Below are 22544 nucleotides of genomic sequence, written 5' to 3'. Positions count from 1 at the left end.
GCTGCTGGCTGTGCTCAGAGCCCAAACCTCCCAACCCATTCTCTGTTTTTAGAGAAGGGCAGCGGGACGGGCCACGTTCCACCTCCTCTGCTTAATCCCGGCACAGCAACCTCCTCAGCAGCTGCAAGAGCGGGATGCCCGTGTGCCCGCTGCCGCCTGCCCAGAGCCCTTCTGCCAGCCGAGCTGTGGAGCCGGGTGCCCACCTCTGGAGAGCTGCTGCCAGGAGAGGAGCCGATCCGAAACCAGGTCCTCGTCCTTCTGGAAGGGGCTGTCCCTGCAGACCGTGGCCCCTGGGGCAGCGCTGGCACTGGACGCGCTCCACGGACGCTGCAGGCGCTTCCCCGTCCGGTCCGGGCACCAGGTGTAATCCTCCTGGGAAAAACAAAGAACAATTGCACGAAAGTCAATTCAAAACAAGACCTGGAAACAAGAAAAAGCACAAAGCCTGTCACCGTTTCATGGGCCTGAGGAGGGTCTGACCACTCCATGTGAGAATTAAACCTGTCCACAGGTGGGGAAAATCCCCACCTTTCCCGCCCATAAACGCACCCCTTCCTCAAGGGCCTGCAGAGCAGACCAGCTGGGGCACGGCTTGGGAACCCGTCCCCCTCTGCCGCCCCCATCCACATGGATGGATGCTTTTGTCAGGCTGGCTGCCCCCGCCTCAGCCCGTGCCAGGCTGGCTGGCAGAAGCTGTCAGCAAGGCCAGGAGCCGGCTCCCCTTCCACAACATCCATCCCCTGTCCTGCCAAAAAGCAGCTCGGCGGCCGGCGGAAAAATTAATATTCCCCAGTGCCGCCGAGCGGGGAACCTCCGGCGCATGGCCAGGCCGAGCCCTGCCGTGCCTGGGAGCACCAGCATCCCCCCGCCCCTGCGCCAGCTGGGGACTCATCTTGATTCCATCGGGGCGCAGAGCGTGTCCTCCAGGCAGGGGCCGCAGCCAAAGCCAATCGGCTCTGCCCCGCCAGCGGCCAGCTCCAGGATGGTGTTCCCAGCTCCACGTCGTGCTCCAGAAGAACACGCCAGCTGTGCCTCGGCTTGCGGGGACATCACGATGCCATTGAGCTGCAGGGGGATGTTTCCCCTGTCCCAGTCCGTGGCACCTTCACCGCACTGCCACCACTTCTCCAATGGGACGGGCAGCACGGAGCCGCTCCCTCCACAGCTCGCGGGGACCAGCGGAAGCAGCATCTCCTCGGCTGCGCTCTCTCCTCCGCGCCGCGGCCGCAGGGAAACGCTCCGGGGTTTTCTTCCAGCGCCACGAGACGCGTGCTGCTGCTGCTTGCTGGGCTCCTGGATCCTCCTGTGCACAGGGAGGCATCTCTGCTGTCTCCTGGGCCAGGCAGGGCTCCTGCAGCCAAGAATGCTCAAAAAGGTCCTCCAGTGCTGGCCTGTCTGTGGGCTCCATGCATAAACACCACCTGATGAGGTGTTGGCACTCTGCGGAGAGAAACCAGAAACCGCTGCTCAGCAGGACAAGGCTCCTGTCCATGCTCTCCCACATTCCACAGTGCCCAGGCCACACCAGGAGTGCTCAGAGCTGCAGCCAAAAGCTTCCTATCGATCCTCTCTTGCGGAGGACACCAGCACAGAGGCACAGGTGCCACCTCCTCCAGCTAAGCCCAGGAGATGCACCTCCTCACCAGCTGCAAGAGCAGGACGCTTATGTGCCAGCCGCCCCTCCCAACCCCGTTCTTCCCCTCGTGCCTTGAAGGCGCATCCCCACCTTGAGACACCCAGGGTGGGAAGAAGAGCTGGCCCCGGACGATGTCCTCGTTGGTATGGAAAGAAAGGTGCCCACAGAGCAGCTCATAGAGCAGGATGCCCAGGGACCAGATGGTGGCTGGCTGGCCATGGTAGCAGCCAAAGAGGATCCACTCCGGTGGGCTGTACTCCGGCGTTCCCATGGGACACGGGCGCAGCTCATCAGGCCCATGCTGCTCCCTCCCTCCCAGCCAGCTCCTGTTCCACAATAGCCAGCCCCTGCCCTGCCACAAAGCAACTTGGCTGCAGCTGGCTGAAGAAGGATTCCCCCTCCTTCCTTCCCTCCTTCCTTCCCTCCCTCTTCCCCCTATGCCAGCCAAGGGAGGAACTTCTGCTGCCCAGCTGGGCCCCGGCTTTGGGCTCACCTGACATCTGGGTGTAGAACGTGTCCTGGAGGATCGTGCCGCAGCCGAAGTCGATGAGCTTCGCCTCACCCATGGCCAGGTCGACGAGGACGTTCTCGGCCTTGATGTGGCGGTGCAGGACGCCGCGGCTGCTGCAGTGCCCCATGGCCTCCAGCACCTGGCGGAACAGCCCCCGCGCCACGGGCTCCGTCAGGAACCGCCGCTCGTGCAGGAAGTACCAGAGGTGCTGACAGCGCTGAGGACGCTCCATGAGCAGCTCGGAGCCCTCGGGCACCTCGAACCAGTCCAGGAGCCGCACGAAGCCAGGCCGTGACACCATCCACAGCAGCGCCAGCTCCAGGGCCACAAGGGCGCCCTTGCGCTGCGGGGGGACCGCGATGCCGTCAGCGGGGCCGAAGCTGCGCCGCGCCTCGGGCAGCCCCTGCCCAGCCCCGCCGCGGCTCGCCATGGCCCGGCCCGGGGCGCTGCGCGGCCCCCGCTCACTCCACGCTCGCTGCCCTCGCAGCGTTCCGGCTGCCGCCCTGCCGGGCCTCGCCTCAGCCCCGCCCGGCACGCCCCGCCGGCTCCTCCCGCTGGCCCCGCTCACTCCCCAGCCGCGCCCACTCCGAGATGCGCTCCCGGGACACTCGCTTGATGGCCGCCTGCGAGCCAAGGCCAGCGGCGGGCTGAGCTCATCACCCGCCGCCCGCCGCCGCCCTCCGAGCCGGCCCCGTCTCTTCCCGGGGCGCCGTCGGCGAGGTGGGGACCGGAGTAAACGCTGCCGCAGCCGCCGCTGCCCAGCAGCGGGCCCTGCCGCTAGAGCTGCTCTAGGGGAGGCCTCTCCGCCCGTGCGGGCGGCACCGCGCTGCCGCTCTTCTGCCCGGGGCACCCGCCCGCCCGGCGCGCTGCTGCTTGCCGAGCCGCCCCGGGCTGCGGCGGCTCGGGGCCGGCGGCCGAGCTGGCGAGTGGCAGAGCTCGGAGCCAGGCAGCTGCCGGCCACGCTGTCGGCCACGGGGCGGAAGCCGGGCGGCAGCGGGGCGGCTGCGGGCGGAACCGCGGCAGGGGCTTCGTTCGGGGCCGGGGCCTCGGCCGGGGCTGGGCCAGAGCCCGCACCAGGCGCAGCCAAAAGCCCGCACTGCTCCGCCAGCACCAGAGCGAGTGGCTCTTCCAGCGGCGCCACAGCCAGGACGGAGAGAGCCCGGCCGAGGCGGAACCACGGCGGGCCGGGCAGGGGCGGGCACGGGGCGGCCCTGCCGAGGGGCGCCTTGCGGGACGCGGCATCAGCCGGGCTGGGAGAGGCGGAACACGGACGGCACGGGACGGAACGGGAATCGAGTGAGTGTGAGAGGGAGAAGGGGATGGGGAGCGAGTGAAAAGTCAAGCGGAAAACCAATCAAGAGAAGCGCTGCTGGTGCTGCTGCTGCTGCTGTGGAGCCGCCGGAGCTCGCGGCCGTTCCTCCGTTGCCCCCGCGAACCCAACGGAGGAGCCGCCGCGCGCCCCAAGGAACGAAAGAGAGAAACAAACAAATCACACCCCAAAGTCATTCCTATTAGAGAAGTAACCAAAGAAAACAATGTAGCAATAACGAAGAGTGTTGGCTTCTGGCTTCTTTCTTCTTTGCATGAGACCAAGCATTTCATGGGGAACAATTGCCTCTTCTGACAATTTTGCCAGAGTGGACAGGAGCAGAGCATTTGCTTTTTTAATAGAAAAGGAAAATCATGTCAGTAATGTCATCTCTTTTCATCCTCTGTTGACACAGTTGCAGGCTGCTAAAAGACATGGTCTGCAGTGTGGAACTTGGGGCCAAGTTTCTTTTTCTGCCAGAGGATGAGGAGGGGAAGTATCCCAGAATCATGGAGTCGTGGCATGGTTTGGCTTGGAAGGGATCTGGAAAATCCCATGGCTGCAACCCCCCTGCTGTGGCTGGGGACCCCTTACACTGGACCGCCTTGTCTAGAGCTCCATGCAGCCTGGCCTTGAACACTGTCAGGGACGGGACATGCCCACCTTCTCTGGGCAAGCTGTTCCAGGAGAGTCTTTTTTCTGAATCCCTTACCTAAACCTAATCTCTCTCCATTTGGATCCATGCTCCCTTGTCCTGTCCTTGCCTGCCCTCGTACAAAGTCCCTGTCCAGCTTTCTTGTGGGTTGCCCTCAGGTACTGGAAGGCCACAGCTGGATCAAGGCTGGGTCTCTTTCCCAGGCTGAAGAAGCCGAGCTGTGTCAGCCTTTCCTTGCAGGAGAGGAGCTGCAGCCCCGGCACCATCTGGGTGTCCCTGCTGGGCCCCTGCTGCAGCGTGTCCACGTCCTTGCCGTCCATGCCGGGGAGCCCGGCAGAGGCGGAGGCAGCGCTGCAGGTGCAGGGTCAGCGGCGGGGAGGAGACCCGGCCCTGGCAGCGGCTCCGGGAGCAGCGATCGGCGCTGGGCCGCCCGCACTGCAGAGAGCCGGGGCCCTTGTGCCTGCCCTTGTGCCCTGGGCGCCTTTCCCCGCCGCCCGCCCGCCCGCCCGCCCGGGGGAAATGCCCCCTGTGCCGCCCCTCAGGGCCGCCCCTCGCCGCTGCCCCGGGGCTCCCGGCGCCGCCTGGAGGGGCCCAGGCCTCGGCCTCACCCTGCTCAGCCCGAGGCCTGGAAAAGCAGATTCAAACACCCACCCAGAAAGTGCCCCAGGATGCCAAGGTCAATCTTTTGTCACCAGCACGGCTTTGCTATCAGAGTCTGGACGGGAGTAGAAAATCACCAGGGGAAAAGAGCATGAACAAGTTCTGCCTTGGCACTACCTCAAGGCTTTGAGGGAGAGGCTCTGTGGTGCTTTCTTGCTTGCAGGGACACACAGAAAGTGTTGAAATGGTAAAAATAATCAAAACCCCTTCGAAAGAGACCCTAGGGAGCCTGGCCCCCCAGAAATGATGCTGAAGAGAGGCCCTTTTGCTGACCCGCAAGCTCAAGCACGTTTGCATACTGCTATTTTGCAACAGTCTCAGAAACTTGCATGAGAGGCTTCTCATGCATTTCCAGATATGGGACTAGCACCTCCATCTTATACCCCCATTGGACAAGAGGCAAATGAGACTTGTATGAATTTCCTAGACCGCCTCAGAAATGCTGTAGTTTGGGCTCCAGGAATGTGCCCAGAGGTTAAAACTGTGCTAGGAATGCAATTAGCAGTAGAAAATGCAAATCTCACCTCCAAAAGGATCCTGCAAACTTTGCCCAGAACAGCTAATGTGGCAGACATGACAGAAGCTTGTTTGGGAGTAGGAGCTCCAGAGGACAAGGCCACCTATCAATGGCAACTGCCCTTGAACCACTTGTGCAGCACAGAGAAAACGGCCCCGACCGAGTTTGCCTTCGGTGTGGCAGCCACGGGTGCAAATCAGAGCCGTAAAGAAAAGTATCAAACAGCAACAGCTACTGGTTCCAAGGGAAAGTGCAGCAGATGTGACAAGCACGGGCACCGAAGCGGCAAATGCAAATCCACAGACGAGAGAGACGGAGCCGCTGGGACCCGTGGAACCGAGCGCTAAAGGGGGCGCGCCGTGACACAAATGCTCCCCCACAACCTGGACATTCTTCAATCAGCCACAGCCGGGAGCGCAGGAGTCGGTGTGGCAGCAGCAGCAGAAGCTGCCTTGGAAAACACTGACGTGCAAGTCATCCCATCTACAGCAAACGGACCTTTGGGACATTGTCCTAGGGTGACGTTACGATGCTTGTATCCCCATTCGTGTCTTCTGTTTATGCTGAATATTATGTTCTGTGCCTTCAAGACTGGCTCTGAAGAGTGAAAGTTTTGTTTTGGTTTCTTATCAGCCTGCTCCTCCACAGCTGGTGGGACACAGAGACGGGGCAGTACATGGTGCTGTTTTTGCTTTTTGCTGGGCTTTTTGCTTTGCTCTTGCTCCTGCTTTGCTCTCGCTTTTTGCTTCTGCTCATTAGTTAGTTTAGCTAAGCAGTCTGAATTTTTCCCTGGACTGTTTTTCCTTTCCTTTTTTCAGAATTACTTGAACCTGCTCTGGACTGGGAGCTGGGAAACACCGAGAGTTTGCACCTTGTGGCTGCAGCAGCTGCCCCAGCGCCGGAGGGACTGAGAACAGAGCGACCACCCCCAAGAGAGACTTTCTGAATTTGTCATCCTTTTCAGAGCCGGGAAAGAGCGGTGTCATGGGTATTGTTCATTTTGTGTGCTGGGGGTGCTGTGCCTGTTAAATGAACAGGTTCTTTCCACTTCTCTCTGAGCAATCCCTCCCGAACCGGTTGGGGGGAGGGCCCTGTGGCTTTGCTTTCTGGAGGGGCCCCCGTGGAGGTTTTCTCTCAAATTTGCCCTAAACCAGGACACATCTCAAAAAAATTAGAATTATAAATAAAGAAATAATAATTAAAATTAAATAAATTATAATAAAAATGAAATATAAAAATCTCAAGTCTTCCTTACAATATTCCAATGGTTCAACCCAAAAAAACAACAATTGTTGCTATAATATTACCAATGCATATAAATAAACAAGTTATATACCAAGAAATCCCTTTTGAAAGTTTTAACTCGATGACTAATATACTTTAGATAAAAAACATCTAAAAAAGCTAGCATACAATCTAACACACCGTAGTGAAACAATTCATATTACAAATATACTAAACGCAAAACCAAATAGCAGTATAATTTCTCAGACATTTTAACCAAACAATTAAACTTTATCACCCTTAGATACTCAAAAACAATTAAAATAATTTTTAAAAATTTAATTACAGGTGAGTGGCTTTACTTGGATATTGGTTTTTGGATTGTTTGGGTTAGATGATTTAAAAATAGGACTTTTATAGGAATTTAATCAGCTGACAAGGTGGCACTCTGCAAACAGAACTGACTGAAAATGAACGGGACAGAAATCAGGACCTCTTGAAAGTTTTATTTGCTATCAAATACATCCCACAATGCCAGCCCCACACAATCCCCATCCCACTGCTCCACATTGGGATCCCACTTCTCCCAATCTCCTTCTAACCCCATCTCACCCTGATGGGTGTGGAACTGAGCAAGTTTATCCTGGGATGGAGTTTTTTTGAGGAAGGAACAAGCAATTTGAAGTGGGATTGAGCATTTATGGCTTAAAATGTAGCTGTTTTCAGTGGGATTTGAGTGGTTTTGAGGTGACAGATCAATCCCTCTTGGTTTTTGGAGTGCAAAGATATTGAGAAGAGCAAAAATTAAAGCCAAACAAAGGAGAAGCAGCCAGGTGTGTTCCCAACATGGATCACAGGGAATGTGAGTGACCAGGGCTGTGCCCAAAGTGCCTCCTCCAGTGGGGGATGGAGCTGCAGCAGCGCACGAAGCTCTTCCCGCACTCGGGGCACTCGCAGGGCTTCCCTTACCGGTGCCTCCGTTGGTGTTGGGTCAAGTGAGAGCTCTGTGAGAAGCTCTTCCCACACTGGGGACACTCGTAGGGACTCTCCCCTGTGTGGATGCGCCGGTGCCTGACAAGGGTGCAGTTGTATTTGAATCCCTTCCCGCAGTCTGGGCAGTGGAAGGGCCTCTCATCTGTGTGAATCCGATAGTGCAGGACGAGATCAGGGCTGGTCTGAAACCTCTTCCTGCATTTATCACACTCATAGGGCCTCTCCCCAGTGTGAATGCGCCGGTGCCTGACGAGGGTGGAGTTGTACTTGAATCCCTTCCCACAGTCGGGGCATTGGAAGGGCCTCTCCTCTGTGTGACTCTGATAGTGCCGGAGGAGATGGGAGCTGGTCTGAAACCTCTTCGCACACTTGGAACACTCATAGGGCCTCTCCCCAGTGTGGGACCTCTGGTGCACGATCAGGCTGGAGATCCGGCTGAAGCTCTTCCCACACTCCTCACACTCGTAGGGCCGTTCCCCAGTGTGGATCCTCTGGTGGCTGATCCGGTGGCAGTTCCACCTGAAGCTCTTCCCACACTCCACGCACGTGTGGGGCTTCTCCCCATCATGGAGCTGCTCATGGAGCACCAGCTCCGAGCTCTGCCTCCATCTCCGGCCGCCTTCCTGGCCCAGGCTGGCTCTTTCCCCCTCACATCCCCGCCATCTGCGTTTGCAGCCCCTCCTCGTGCGGCATCTCCGGGCCTTTTCCTCCCCGTTGGCTTCCTGCGCCGTGGAGCCGCTCAAAACGGCCTCTTCCACCAGGTTCTGCCGCGGGCATTTGTCCTCCCTGCTCTCCATGCTCAGCTCCTGCTCTGGGCGAGGAAGGACAAGGACAGCATGGGATTTGCCTCCGTGCCACAGGCAAGGGCAACGAGATCCCCCCAGGGCTGTGCTGCAGCTGGGGGCTGTGCTGGGCTGGGAGATGGAGCAGCACAGAGGGGAAAGGGGCATTCATCGCCAGCTCGCGGCTGTGCACACATCACAAACAGGACTGGACTGCTAGGAACGCGTCTTGAGCTGTTTTATTTTTCAGCATCAGTCTCATTTCTTGGTTATGCCAATGGGAAGATGCCAGCAGCTCACATCCCAGGTAGCAGAAAAAAACCTTAATGTTAAAACTTACTTTAAAAGGTTTTTCACCAATCACACAAAGCAAAAGCATATTGACAGTGGTTCCATCCAAGCACTATTGGTTAAAACCATGCTCCATTACTTCAAACACAATACCTATTTGTAAGCCTTAAAACACGATGAACAGAGCTCCATTATTAAGCTTGGAACTTCCTGATATCTTGCTATATATACTTTTCTGCAGGTTAGGGAGTTAGTATAGATAAGTGTTAATGCACAGACCGTTGTTCTATTGCTCCTTACTTTCTACTTCTTCTATAATTTTTCTGCTGACCAATCTTATGGCTGATGCAAAGCTATAATCACAGTTCTACTGTCTCTGAGGCTTGTCTTTTGAAGCTTTCCCAAAACCCTCTAAATTTAAGCATTCCAGAGACACTGACTTCCTCCTCACCTGCTTCAGTGCCCTGGAGCATCTTCCTCTTCCTCGCAGCCTCCCAGGGGTTGGCAATGGGAAATCCTGGTTTGGAGAAAACAAGGGATGAGCACATTGAGTTTCAACGTCCCTCTGCCCAAGTCCATCTCTACAAGTCACCGGCCATCTGGGCTCCAGTAAACCCTCCCAAACACCAAGATTCAGCCATGAAAAAGCCTCCCAGGAGTTCCCCATCCCTGGTCCCTCCCCTTTGGTGTTCAGGGGTTCTACCCTGTCCCAGCTGCTGGGGACATGCTTGGATTGGGGGTCCCCCTTCTCCTGGGTGCCCGCCCTGCCCAGGCTGCTGGCAGTGCCAGCAATGCCAAAAGCTCCCCCCTCTTGGCTCTCCCCATTTCGGGATGCTGGGGCTGTTTGGGCTCCCGGGCTCCCTTCTCCCCTCATTCTCTGCTCTGCGCTGCAGCGGCTCCAAGGAGTCCCCCCTGCCCCTCTCCAGGCTCTTGAGGCTCCCGCCAATGGCGGCGCTCCCCCCTCTCTGGCCTCCCCACTTTGGCCTCCTGGGGCACACAGGGCTCTGCTCCTCCAGGCTGCCTCTGCCGGCAGCCGCCACCGCCACCCCCCGATGTCCCCCCGAGGGGCCTTTTCCGCTCAGCCTTGGACTTCTTCATTCTCCAAACATCCCCCCAAAAACCCAACCCAGGGACCCCCCGGGATATCCGGGCCGGGCTCCCCCTCCCCGCTCACCGGAGCCATGGGGGGGGCGATGATCCCACAGGTGGGGGCTGCGAATTCAGGCAGGGATCGAGACCGCGTGGCTCCCTGAGCTCAGCCTTGATCCGCCTTTGCCCCTCCTCTTCCTCTTCCTCCCACTCCTCCTCTTCCATCCCCCCTCCCGGTCCTCTGTTATCCCCACCGCCTTCTCATCTTCCATCCCTCCCCTTCCATCCCTTCTCCTCCTCCTCCTCCCCCCTAACCCCACCTCCTTCTCCTCCTTCCATCGCTGCTCTCTCTCCACCTCCATCCCGCCCCTTCCATCCCTCCTCCCTTTCCTCCTCCTGCCCCCTAACCCCGCCTCCTCCTCCCCCTCCATCCCTGCCCTTCCCTCCTCCTCCTCCTCCCCCAGCAGCAGCCACACCCTCGGTGCCCCGTTCCCGCAGCCCTCGCAGCCCGCGGCAGCAGCGGCGATGGAGCCGGGCCAGGTCGGCATGGGCAGCGCGGGGCTCTCGGCTGCTCCCAGCCGCTGCGGGCGGGGGGAACCCGGCCCGGGCCAAAGGAGAGGCAAACTGGGCAAACTGGGGGCTGCACATCCAAACTGGGCCTTGCTGGGGACCCTGCCTGGCCACTGCCAGCCCTTGGGGCTCCTCTCGGCACATCCGCCAGGGGGGAACGCACACAGGCCTGGGGGAGCCCAGCAGTGGCAGCACTGCCAGGGACTGGGCTGCACTGGGATCGTACTGGGAGCGACTGGGGCTGTACTGGGTTTATATTGATATCATACTGGGATCATACTGGGATCATACTGGGAGAGAGCAGGAGCCTGCAGGAGGCAATTGAGACCACGTTAGGGGCAAATGGGATATACTGGGAGTGACTGGGATGGTGCTGAGTGTTACTGGGAGTAGCTGTGAGCAACTGGGATCATGCTAGGAGGAACTGGAAGGAACTGGGAGTGACTGGGAGCCTGCTGGGGGTGATTGGAAACTGCTGGGCTTATACTAGAATGAACTGGGATCATGCTGGAGGTGACTGGGATCATTCTGGCAGTGAGTGCCACTACACTGAGGCTGACTGGGAGTGCTTGGGAGCAAATGGGATCATACTGGAAGGAACTGGAAAGATGCTGGAGGGAACTGGGCTACACTGGGGGATACTGGGAGTGACTGGAACAAAAGTGAGGGGAAAGAGAGCAACTGGAACCATGTGGAGCACAACTGGTTCATACTGGCAGGGACTGGGAGCACACTGGGGCCATATTTGGATCATACTGGGAGGGACTGGACTAATACTGGGAGGATCTGAGAGGGACTGGGAGCACACCCTGCACATCATCCCCCAGACTGGGCCTGACTGGGAGCAACTGGGAGCACGCTGGCAGCAAATGGCATCATACTGGGACTGACTGGGCTGATCTAGGGAGCAACTGGAACCACACGGGAGGCAGCTGGGACCATACTGGGAGAGATTGGAAGCAACTGGGATTATACTGGGACCACACTGGGAGGGCTGGCATGTGACTGGGATCAAACTGGAGCTTACTGGGATCATATTGGGGTTGAAAGGGAGTGACTGGGATCACACTTTGGGCTACTGGGAGCAGCTGAGGGAAACTGGGATGATGCTGCAAGCAAACTGGAGGAACTGGGAAGGACTGGATGCATGCTGGGGGCAACTGGGATATAATGGGCATGACTGGGGGATCATACTGGGATAACTGACACCTTACTGGGGCCACTGGCAGTGCCTGGGAATGACTGCAGACATGCTGGGGGCAACTGGGATATACTGGGAGTGTCTGGAACCATACTGGGGGGACTGGAACCACACTGGGAACAACTGGGACCATGCTGGGGAGAACTGGGACCACACTGGGGGCAACTGGGAGTGAGTGGGACCAAGCTGGGAGGGACTGGGATCATCTGGGGAGGGACTGGGACTAGAGCAGGGGCAACTGGGTCCAACTGGGACCATCCTGGGAGTGTCTGTAACCATAGGGGAGTGATGGAAGCACACTGGGAACAGCTGGGCCCATGCTGGGAGCAACTGGGATCCCACTGGGGGCACTGGCATCAGACTGGGAGTGACTGGGAGCAACTGGGATTAGACTGCAAGGGACTGGGATCATACTGGGAGTGGCTACACTCATACTGGGATTATACTGGGTGTGAATGGAACCCGACTGGGGCTTCCTGGGAGCTACTGGGCCCATGTTGGGAGGAAAATGTGACCCACTGGGAGCAACTGGGATCGGCTGGAAGGTTCTGGAACCATGCTGAGAGGACTGAGACTACAACTGGGGCAACTGGGATCATCCTGGGAGCAACTGGGGCCACCCTTTGAGCAACAGATGGAAACTGGGATGATGCCAGAGGAAACTGGGAGGAACTGGGAAAGACTGGGATCATTCTGAGGTAACTGAAACATACTGGGAGTGTCTCTAACCATCCTGGGGGCACTGGAACCACACTGGGAACAGCTGGGATCATGCTGGGAGCAACTGGGACGATGCTGGGGGAAACTGAATCTGCCCTGGAGGCAACTGGGCACGACTGGGACCCTGCTGGGAGGGACTGGGACTATTCTTGGGGCAACTGGGATCATCATGGGAGGAACTGGGAACATCTGGAATTATGCTGGGAGCAACTGGGATCACACTGGGATCCCAGTGAGAGCAGCTGAGTCCATGCTGGGTTACACTGGGATCTCATTGAGAGCGACTGGAATCACACTGGGATTGACTGGGAGTGGCTGGTTTTGTGGATTTTGGGGGTTTGGATTTTGGGGGTTTTCTTGGCATTTCGAGGGGGAGTTTTCTGGGGGTGGTTGGGGGTTTATTGAAATTTCTTGTGGCTTTTTTTGAATTTTGGGGATTTTACTGGGATGTTGTTGGGATTTTTTGGGATTCTCAGAAATTCCTGGGGTTTTATTGGGATTTTTAGGAGATTTTGGGGCATTTTAATGGAATTGTGGTGGCATTCAGAGGGATTCATTGGGGATTTGGGGTTTTTGGGGATTCTTGGTGGGATTTGGGGGGTTTTGGGGGATTTTTTGGGTGTTGCCAGGATTTCCTTGGATCTTGCAGGAGATTTTGTGGGGGTTTTAATGGTTTTGGGGATATTTTGTGGGGATTTGCGGAGTTTAATCAGGATTTTTGGGGTTTTTGGGATTCCAAAGGATTTTGTGGGCTTTTATTGGGATTCTAGGGTGTTCTAATGGGATTTTGAGAGATTTAATTGGGATTTTGTGGGTTTTATTGGGGCTTTCACGGCTTTTAAGGAGATTTTGGTGCCTCTCAGCCCTTCCCCACACCCAGGGAATGCCCCAAAGCCCTCCTAAAATTCCACTAAAACCCCACAAAATCCCCAAAAATTACAAGATAACCCTCAAAAACCCCAGAGAATCACCAAACATCCCAGTGGAACTCAGCAAAATTTAAAAAACTCCCCAATTTTTCAATAAATCCTTCCCCAAAAAACCTACACAACCCCAACAAAACACCAAAAATCCAAAACACCCCAAATCAACAAAACCCCCCAAAATCACATAACCATCTCAAACCCCAACAATTCTCCTCCAAACCCCCAATAATCCCTCCTAAACTCCCAACAAAATCCCAAAAAAGCCACCCCCAAATCCCCAAAACCCCTCTCAGAACCCCAAAGTCCCCACAAACCCCCCCAGACTCAGTGGGGCCGTCCTGGATCAGGGGGCACCGGCCGGTGGAACAGGAGCCACTTCAGGGGGCCCTGGGAGCTTTTTGGGGAGGGGGCACCATGGGAGACCCCCCAAAAACGGGGGAGGGGGAACCCCTGCAGTGCCCCCTCCCCCCGAAACCCCCAGACCCCGGTTCAGGGTGGGCCTGGGACCCCCCGGGACGCCCAAATCTCCCCCGGGACCCCCAGAGCACCCCAAAGGTTTGCCGAGGACCCCCCTGAGAGCCCCCAGACCCCAATGGGGCCCAGCCCAGGATGTCCCCTGAGACCCCCCCAGACCCTTCCCAAGACCCCACCCAGGACCCTCCAGACCCCTCCCCAAACCCAACTCAGGCTCCCCCAGCCCCTCCCCAGATCGCGCCGGGACCTCTCCCCAAAACCCCTCAAACCCCCCCCCCCACCAGACCCTCTCCCAAAACCCTTCCAGACCCCCCAAAGCCCCTCCCCAAACCTCCAAAACCCTCCCAGGATACCCTCAGGACCCCCCAGAGCCCTCCCCAAATTCCCCCAGGACCATCCCAACACCCCCAGACCCTCCCAAGCCCTTCCTACGACCCCTCCCCAAAACCCCCCCAGACCCTCCCCCGACCCCCTCCCCCTCCCGAGACCCCTCTTAGGACCCATCCGCACCCCCCAGGTCCCCCCACAGTGCCCCAGGACCCCTCCCCAGACCCCCCCAAACCCCCGGACCCCTCCCCAAAGCCCCCCCAGACCCCCCGGACCCTCCCCCGCCCCCCCCCGATCCCCTCTCAGGCCCCTCCCGCTCCTGTCCCGAGCCCGGGGGGTCCCGGCGGCGGCGGGGAAGGGGGCGCCGCTTCCGGTCGCCTCTGATTGGCTGGGACGGCACAGGGGAGGCGGGCCTTGCTGGGGGATCCGCGCCGTGATTGGTTAGTTCAGGGATGTGCAGCGCGCTGATTGGTTGGTTCGGGGCGGGGCGCGCCGCCATTGCTGAGAGCCCGCACACGCGGTGGAGGCGCGCGATTCTGAGGGAGAGCGGAGCTGAGGTGGGGCCGGGGGCAAACTGGGGGGGTTTGGGGCGGGTCTGAGGGGAAACTGGGGATTTTTGGGGGCATCGACGGGAAACACGAGGGTGTGCGGTGGGTTTGGGGGGAATGAGGGGGTCTGAGGGGGCTTTGGTGGGTCTGAGGGGGCTTTAGGGAGCTTTGGGGGGAGCTTGAGAGCGTCTGGAGCGTTCTCAGGTGGGTTTAGGGGGAACTGAGGGGAATTGGGAGAGTCTGGGGGGATTTTGGGGGATTGCGAGAGGAACTGGGCGGTTGTGAGTGGATCTGGGCGGTTCTGAGGTGGGTCTGGGGAACTTCGAGGAGTCTGAGGCGATTTCATGAGGTTTGGGGGGATTGAGGGGTCCGAGGGGGATTTGGGGCAGTCTGATGGATTTGGGGGCGTCTCAGGTGGGTCTGGGGTGAATTTTGGGGAGAACTGGGGGGTTTGAGGGTCCTGGGGAGGTTTTTGGGGTCCTGGGGAGGGTTTGGGGGTCCAGAGAGGTTCTGGGCCAACACTGGGGGACTCTGGGGAGTTTGGGGTTCCTGGAGGGGTCCTGGGGGAGATTTGGGGGTCCTGGGGGGTCCCAGGACCCATCCTGAACCGGGGTCTGGGGGTTTCGGGGGGAGGGGGCACCGCAGGGGTTCCCTCCCCCGTTTTTGGCGTCTCCCATGGTGCCCCCTCCCCAAAAAGCTCCCAGGGCCCCCTGAAGTGGCTCCTTTCCACCGGCCGGTGCCCCCTGATCCAGGACGGCCCCACTGAGGCTAGGGGGGTTTGTGGGGATTTTGGGGATTTTGAGAGGGTTTTTGGGGATTTGGGGGTGGCTTTTTTGGGAGATTTTCTTGGGAGTTCGGGGGGAATTATTGGGGTTTTTGGGGAGAATTATTGGGTTTTGTGATGGCAATGTGATTTTGGGGGATTTTGTTGATTTGGGGTGTTTTGGATTTTTGGTGTTTTGTTGGGGTTGTGTAGGTTTTTTGGGGAAGGATTTATTGAAAAATTGGGGAGTTTTTTAAATTTTGCTGAGTTCCACTGGGATGTTTGGTGATTCTCTGGGGTTTTTGAGGTTTATCTTGTAATTTTTGGGGATTTTGTGGGGTTTTAGTGGAATTTTAGGAGGGCTTTGGGGCATTCCCTGGGTGTGGGGAAGGGCTGAGAGGCACCAAAATCTCCTTAAAAGCCGTGAAATGTCGCTATAGGACACAAAGGAACACACGCTCACACCGTTCTCAAGGTGAAAGAGGAAAAAAAAGGGCCGTTTATTTTCTGACTCCAACATTTATAGTTTTCCAAAAGTGACAGTGGATTGGAGGGTGACAGTGGCACCTCTCCAATGCCACTGGTTAAACCAACAGTCCATCAACTCTCTCCTCCTCCATAAAGGAATGCAAAACAATAAGTTATTTACAGAAAGTGTGTGAGAAAATTCACTACAAGAATGTCAACATCAGAAGGCTTAGAAAATCTTAAAACTCAGGGTGACATCTCACCCTTTTTCCATTTAAAAAGAAAAAGAAAAGGAAATGAACAATGTAAAAAGGAAAACATGAACAATGCTCAGTGTCCACTTGCGGACGAATCATCAGAGCGATCACTCCCGTCATCTGCATCTGAGTCATCACTCAATGATCCGCCCGCTTGATCCCTTTCAGGTTGGTCACGGTCTCCGTCTTGCTCATTGGCTGGATTCTGCCTCTGCGGTCGCAGGTCAGGGCGAACACATTTCGAAGGTACCCAGCGTACCCCAGTATCTGTGGATACACAAGCATACCCGCGCCCCGAAGCGATAAGGTCGTAGGGACCTTCCCACTGTTTGGTGACTAAATTCCGCACCCGAACCTTCGCTCGAGGCTGATGTGCCTCGTCCGCAGCCTGCAACGAGAGATGGTGATTCAAAATGACAGGGTTATTTGAGTTCTGTGGCACAGTGAGATGATTGATTGTGTACAAAGCTTTTGCCAACCGACTGTGCGGGGTTTCACCCTGCATTCCCCGTTTTTGTTTTTGAAGAACCCGCTTCAGAGTACCATGAGCGCGTTCTACAATAGCTTGACCAGTCGGGGAATGAGGGATCCCAAACTTGTGCGAAACACCCCACAACCGCAGGAACTGCCGCACCTTTTGTGATGCGTAAGCAGGACCATTGTCGGTTTTCACCGCAGAAGGTATGCCCAAAACGGCAAAGGCCTGCCTCCAGTGGGCAAGGACATCGCGGGCCTTCTCCCCAGTGTGAGCCGAAGCCCACATCGCAGAGGAGAACGTGTCCACAGTGACATGCACATACTTGAGCCGGCCAAACTCGGCAACCAGGGTGACATCGGTCTGCCAAAGCTCCAAGGCCCTAAGGCCTCTGGGGTTCACCCCTGCCGGCAAAGGCGGGGCAAGTGCATGGCAGTCATCGCATGACTCAACAATGTCACGAGCCTCAGTTGGCATCAGCTGAAACTGCTTCTGCAGGGTATGTGCGTTTTGGTGGAAAAACCCATGCGATGCCTTGGCCTGCACGAGTGTATCAGGCTGAGGCGCTACCCACGCTGGGTTAGCCAGCTTGTCAGCCCTCGCGTTACCTTCCACTATAAAGCCCGGCAAAGTGGTGTGACTCCTCACATGCAGAACATAGAATGGATGAACCCGGGCCTGAATGGCACACCACAAGGTCTTCAGTAACTGAAACAAGGCAGGACTACTGACCTCCTTCAAGACCGAATGACCCAACCGCTGTGCGATATCAGCCACATAGGCGGAATCCGTGACCAAGTTGAAAGGCTCCTGGGAGAATCTTTCAAATGCCATGACAGCAGCCCTCAGTTCAACCAACTGGGCTGACCCATCCTCGTGGCCTTCCAGAACCTGCCACTCAGATCCGTCCCTCCAGGTAACAATGGCCTTCCCAGTCCTCCCTGAACCATCAGTGAAGACAGTGGGTCCTTGCACGGGTTCCTGGCTATTTTTGGGCCGCAAAGAGATTTTTGTGGATTTTGCCATATGCAGTAGCCTATGGCTGGGCAGATGATAAGTGATCTGCCCAGAGAAATTTTCCAGAGCACTCTGCAGGGACACACTGTTTGCAAAGCTCCAATCAAAATCCTCCCGTTGCACCGGGAGTATGATCTTTGCGGGATCCGCACCCATCAATTGCAAACACCGTTGCCGGCATTTGATTATCAAGCGAGCGATCAATTCAAACAATGCAGTTGCCGTCTTCTGCGGCTGATGGGGCAGGAAAACCCATTCCAAAATGTGCAAGGAATCAGACCAATTGTCACTCCACTGACCAATGATACCTGTGGGATATGAATCTGGAGTGGTGACGAACACAGTGACATCAACGGAGGGATCAATGCGATAAACTTGGCAAGCCGAAACAGCTCGCTGAACCACCTCCAACGCCTTATGCGCCTCAGGGGTCAGTGTGCGAGGTGATTTTAGATCACCGTCTCCTTTCAACAAATCATACAGAGGAGACAGCTGCGCATCGGTTACTCCCAAATACGGACGCAACCAAGTGATGACACCCACCAATTTCTGAACATCATTCAGTGTCCTCACAGGATGCACAAATTGCACCTCCTGGTGACGGATCGTCCGTTCCAGAATTTTGACCCCCAAATACTTCCAAGGTGGTTGCTGTTGGACCTTCTCCGGAGCCACCTGCAGTCCCTGAGCATGCAAAGCATCAAGCAACCGAGGCTGAATCCTCAGCAGCTCGTCCTGGGTGGACGCAGCCACCAAAATGTCGTCCATATAATGATACAGACGTGCATCAGGAAACTGCCTGCGAACTCCAGACAAGGCACGGGCCACATACCACTGGCATATGGCCGGAGAATTGCGCATGCCCTGAGGCAATGTCCTCCATTGATACCTCTGTGCAGGCTCAGCCTCGTTAATTGCTGGCACTGAGAAGGCAAACTTCGGTCTGTCATCGGGATGCAAAGGAATTGTAAAGAAACAATCCTTCAGATCCACAATGAGGACCGGCCAGTCTGCAGGAAGCATGGTAGGCGATGGCATGCCCGCCTGCAATGTTCCCATGCTTTCCATCACGGCATTAACCTTTCGGAGGTCTTGCAACAACCTCCATTTCCCAGACTTCTTTTTGATGCAGAAGACAGGGGTGTTCCAGGGGCTGGTGGAAGGCTCCAGATGACCCTGGTCCAACTGCTCCTGCACCAGATTCCGAAGGGCATTCAACTTCTCTTCAGGGAGGGGCCACTGCTTTTCCCATACAGGTTTGTCAACCAGCCACCGTATAGGAGGCGTCGGACATTCTGCGCCCTTCACTGCAGTGGCCCCCATCAAAAATCCGTCCCAATGCGCACCCCCCAAGCAGACAGAACATCCCTCCCCCACAGGTTGGCAGGAGTAGAAGTAACATGAGGCCTAACCCAGGCCACCTGTCCCTCTGGGTTCGTGACCAACACAGGCCGTTGGCTCACATAACATTGCGCCGTCCCTCCCAGGCCAGCGACAGATGTCCCCACTGGATCCAAGGGCCACTCTGAGGGCCAGGTCACAAGGGAGAGAACCGTGACGTCAGCACCGCTGTCGAGAAGCCCACGAACGCGGACTTCTGGCGGCATCGCACCAGGAACAGACAGGGTGCACAGCATCTCGGGACGGTCCTTGGTCAGGACAGCAGTCCAGTGAACTTGAGGTGGCCCAGTGGAGCCAAAACCGCCAGCTCCACGCGACTGATCAGCCGACCTGCAAACAGAGGACTTGAAAGGCACAAGTTGAGCAAGCCGTGTCCCTTTCGGGATCGTGACAGGGGGGGTGGGTGTGGAGACCATGGCACAAATCTGCCCCGTGAAATCCGCATCGATGAGCCCCAGGTGCACAATGATGCCCTGAAGGGTGGCACTAGACCTCCCCATAAGGAGAGCACTCATGCCCCCACCCAAGGGACCAAAGGCATCCAGGGGAACCTTGCATATCTGAGAAGACTCTAACACAACTGTTGCTGCGGTGCAGACATCCACTCCTGCTGATCCACGGGTGCTGGCTGCAAGCCGGCAAAGGAGACCTCCATCGGCACCGGGGTCTGGAGAGAAGCTTGTGTCCGCACGCGTCTCCCCTGCGCGCTCCGCTTGCCGTTTCCCGAGCCTGGCAAAGCTTGGCCATTAGCATGAACAGTCGCCTTGCACACATCAGACATATGATTTGGCCTACCACACCGACCACACAAGAACATGGGGAACTTCACCTTCTGCGCTTTCTTCCCCTGCTTCTTGCCAGCCTGTGCAATCCCCCGCTGCGGCCGCTTGCCCTGCGGCGCCGTCCAAACCGGCTGCACAGCGGCAGCCACGGCAGCCAACTTCCGATCCTGGGGGACGATGTCTGCACAGGCCTCCGCCATCTCAGAGACAGTAGGATCACCAGGCAGAGCCACTATGACTTTCCTACAAGCAGCATTGCAATTGCACTTGACAAGGTTCGTAATTGTAACGCTCCTTGCCACAGGATCAGGCACCTGCCTCTCCACGGATGCAATCAGCCTTTCCGCAAACGTCATGAAAGGCTCGTCATCCCCCTGGACAATGGTCGGGAACGGCGGCCTCGGAGCAGCCATTTCCAGGGTCTGAACAATCGCAGCCATGCCCAGCGAGTGGCACTGTTCAAGCACAAGGGGATCAAATCCAACCTGCCCTTGAACATCCTCATAAAGCCCTGTTCCCAGCAGCATGTCAGCGACAACCCCACGCCTGGGGTCCTGCGGACCCAGTGCAGCATTCCGCGACACTGCGTGGGCCGCCAACCGAGCCCACTTGGTTTCAAAGACACCATACTGCACAGGGTCAAAAAGAGAACGTGCCACACAACGGATATCGTAAGGCGTCAGCCTGTCTGAATCAACCCTCCGGAGAGTCCGCATAACCTCAGCGGACCCCAAACCATGCTGAGCAACTGCCTCACGGAGCTCCTTCTCTAGCTTATATGAAAGGGGTTCATAGGTGTTATGAGCAACACCCCTGAGCACAGGGAAAACCTGAGGATCCCCTGGCAAAGCCACCGCACCTGACGCTCCCTGGTCCTCAGGCCCAACAGGGGCAAAAGACGAAAGTCGCCTGGGAGCCAGGCCAACACCACTCGGCCCTGGGCCCCCCGCAGCACCGGCAGAGCCAAAGGAGCCCGCCCCGCGACCCTGCAGGTGCCGCGAGGAAACAGGCTCATTCATCTCGTCAGTCTTGGTTTTCGCCTCTCGCCAAAAACGTTCGGGATGCCTGGGACGCACAGTCACCTGACAGGCAGGAAGCGTCCACAAATTCGACGAGGAAGTGCCGTGGCCCCAGGCACCCGCCGGCCTCCCGCTGGTCACGTCAACAGGTGCGCTAAAGGTAAACACCCCAGCGCCCTGTCGTGTTACAGCTCCAGCAGGGGGCGCCCCGAAGGACACAGGTACCGTCCCGGCCCGCAAATCCGGCGCGGGCCGGGACGAGACCGGCGCGGGGCCCCCGGCCCCCGACACAGGGGAGGGACGGGACGCCGAGACAGACGCAGCCCGCGCAGCTGAGTCGCTGCGGGATGGCACTAGGGAGCCCGGCAAGCCCCCTATGAGGGTCCGTCCCAAATCACAAGACCGCCCAGCCGGTACCCGCCCCCACCGAGCAGAGAGGGATGGGCTGCCCGCCCACCGGAGCGGGACCAGACAGAACGCCGACCGACGCCCCGCCCCCGGGTGCGTCCACCGACTGCACACGCTCAGCGGGCTGCGCTGGCCCAGGGGCAGGTGACATCCCGCCCCCGGGTGCTTCCACAGACTGCGCATGCCCAGCAGGCTGCGCAGGACCAGGGACGGGCGAAGTCACCCCCCCCCGCCGATGAGCCCGGCCCGGAGGTGGGCGACCCCGCCCCCGCCGTGTCCAGGGGGAACTTCGTGGAAACCCCGCAATTCGGACACCAGGTCGTCACCGAACCAGACTCAAGCCGAGGCGGAGGCTGGCCCTCAAGAACCGGAAAGGCACAAAGAAAAGGCAACCCGTCCCCCACCCCACCGCCCACGCCGGGCGAAGCAGGACGAGGACGGCCCGCCGAATTCACAGAGCCCGCAGAAACCCACGGGGCTCCGCCCCCCAGCACACCGTCCGGAGGCGGGGAGGGGGACTCCACATCGGACAAAAATTCAAACTCCCCCTCCTCCAGGTCCGAGGCAGAAGAGCTTCCCTGGGAACTCCGAGGGGTACAAGAGCCAGACCCCTCCCAAAGCTCCACACATCTCTTCCACTGCACCAGCAGCGGTCCCGCATCTAGCGTGCAATCGTCAAAAAGGGCCTCCATGAGGCGGGTCCCCACACGAGACCACTCCTCCCTGGAGAACACCCTCTCAGGACCCGAAAGAAACCCTCGCTCCCGGGCCCACAGAAACAACCTCTCAAAGTCATCCCAGGAAACAGAAATCTGTTTCCACTCCAGGACCCCCCTCCAAAGATCCAAAAGGAGGAGATCCTCCTCAAAACCCACAGCGCTCGCCATTACCCCAAGAACCGCAGGCAAAGCACCAAAGAGAGGGGGGGGAAAACCTCACCGCAATCTGCTGCAATACACACGTCAGGGTCACCAGATGTCGCTATAGGACACAAAGGAACACACGCTCACACCGTTCTCAAGGTGAAAGAGGAAAAAAAAAGGCCGTTTATTTTCTGACTCCAACATTTATAGTTTTCCAAAAGTGACAGTGGATTGGAGGGTGACAGTGGCACCTCTCCAATGCCACTGGTTAAACCAACAGTCCATCAACTCTCTCCTCCTCCATAAAGGAATGCAAAACAATAAGTTATTTACAGAAAGTGTGTGAGAAAATTCACTACAAGAATGTCAACATCAGAAGGCTTAGAAAATCTTAAAAACTCAGGGTGACAGTGAAAGCCCCAATAAAACCCACAAAATCCCAATTAAATCTCTCAAAATCCCATTAGAACACTCTAGAATCCAAATAAAAGCCCACAAAATCCTTTGGAATCCCAAAAACCCCAAAAATCCAAATTAAACTCGGCAAATCCCTCAAAGATGTCCCCAAAATCAGAAAAAATCACAAAAAATCTTCCCCAAGATCCAAAGAAATCCTGGCAACACCCAAAACCCCCAAATCCCACCAAAAATCCCCAAA

The 22544-nt window shown here is 57.3% G+C and overlaps 1 protein-coding gene and 1 pseudogene across 1 annotated transcript in view; both read left to right on the top strand.

Moving 5' to 3' along the window:
- LOC139603897 (zinc finger protein 436-like) overlaps positions 1-22544 on the top strand; it is a 450855-nt pseudogene that overhangs the window by 325844 nt on the left and 102467 nt on the right.
- The window catches only part of LOC139603874 (zinc finger protein 3-like), a 74048-nt gene continuing 65131 nt past the window's right edge, over positions 13628-22544 (top strand). The window contains exon 1 of the mRNA XM_071454879.1: positions 13628-14442. The gene's annotated coding sequence lies outside the window, so the exon portion shown is untranslated. The remainder of the gene's footprint in view (positions 14443-22544) is intronic.

Source organism: Agelaius tricolor, unplaced genomic scaffold (genome assembly GCF_023055355.1).
Source record: "Agelaius tricolor isolate 1412-34295 unplaced genomic scaffold, bAgeTri1.0.p SCAF_42, whole genome shotgun sequence".
Lineage (NCBI taxonomy): Eukaryota > Metazoa > Chordata > Aves > Passeriformes > Icteridae > Agelaius > Agelaius tricolor.
Note: the sequence above shows the minus strand (reverse complement) of the source record. Positions and strands in the feature narration are given on the sequence as shown.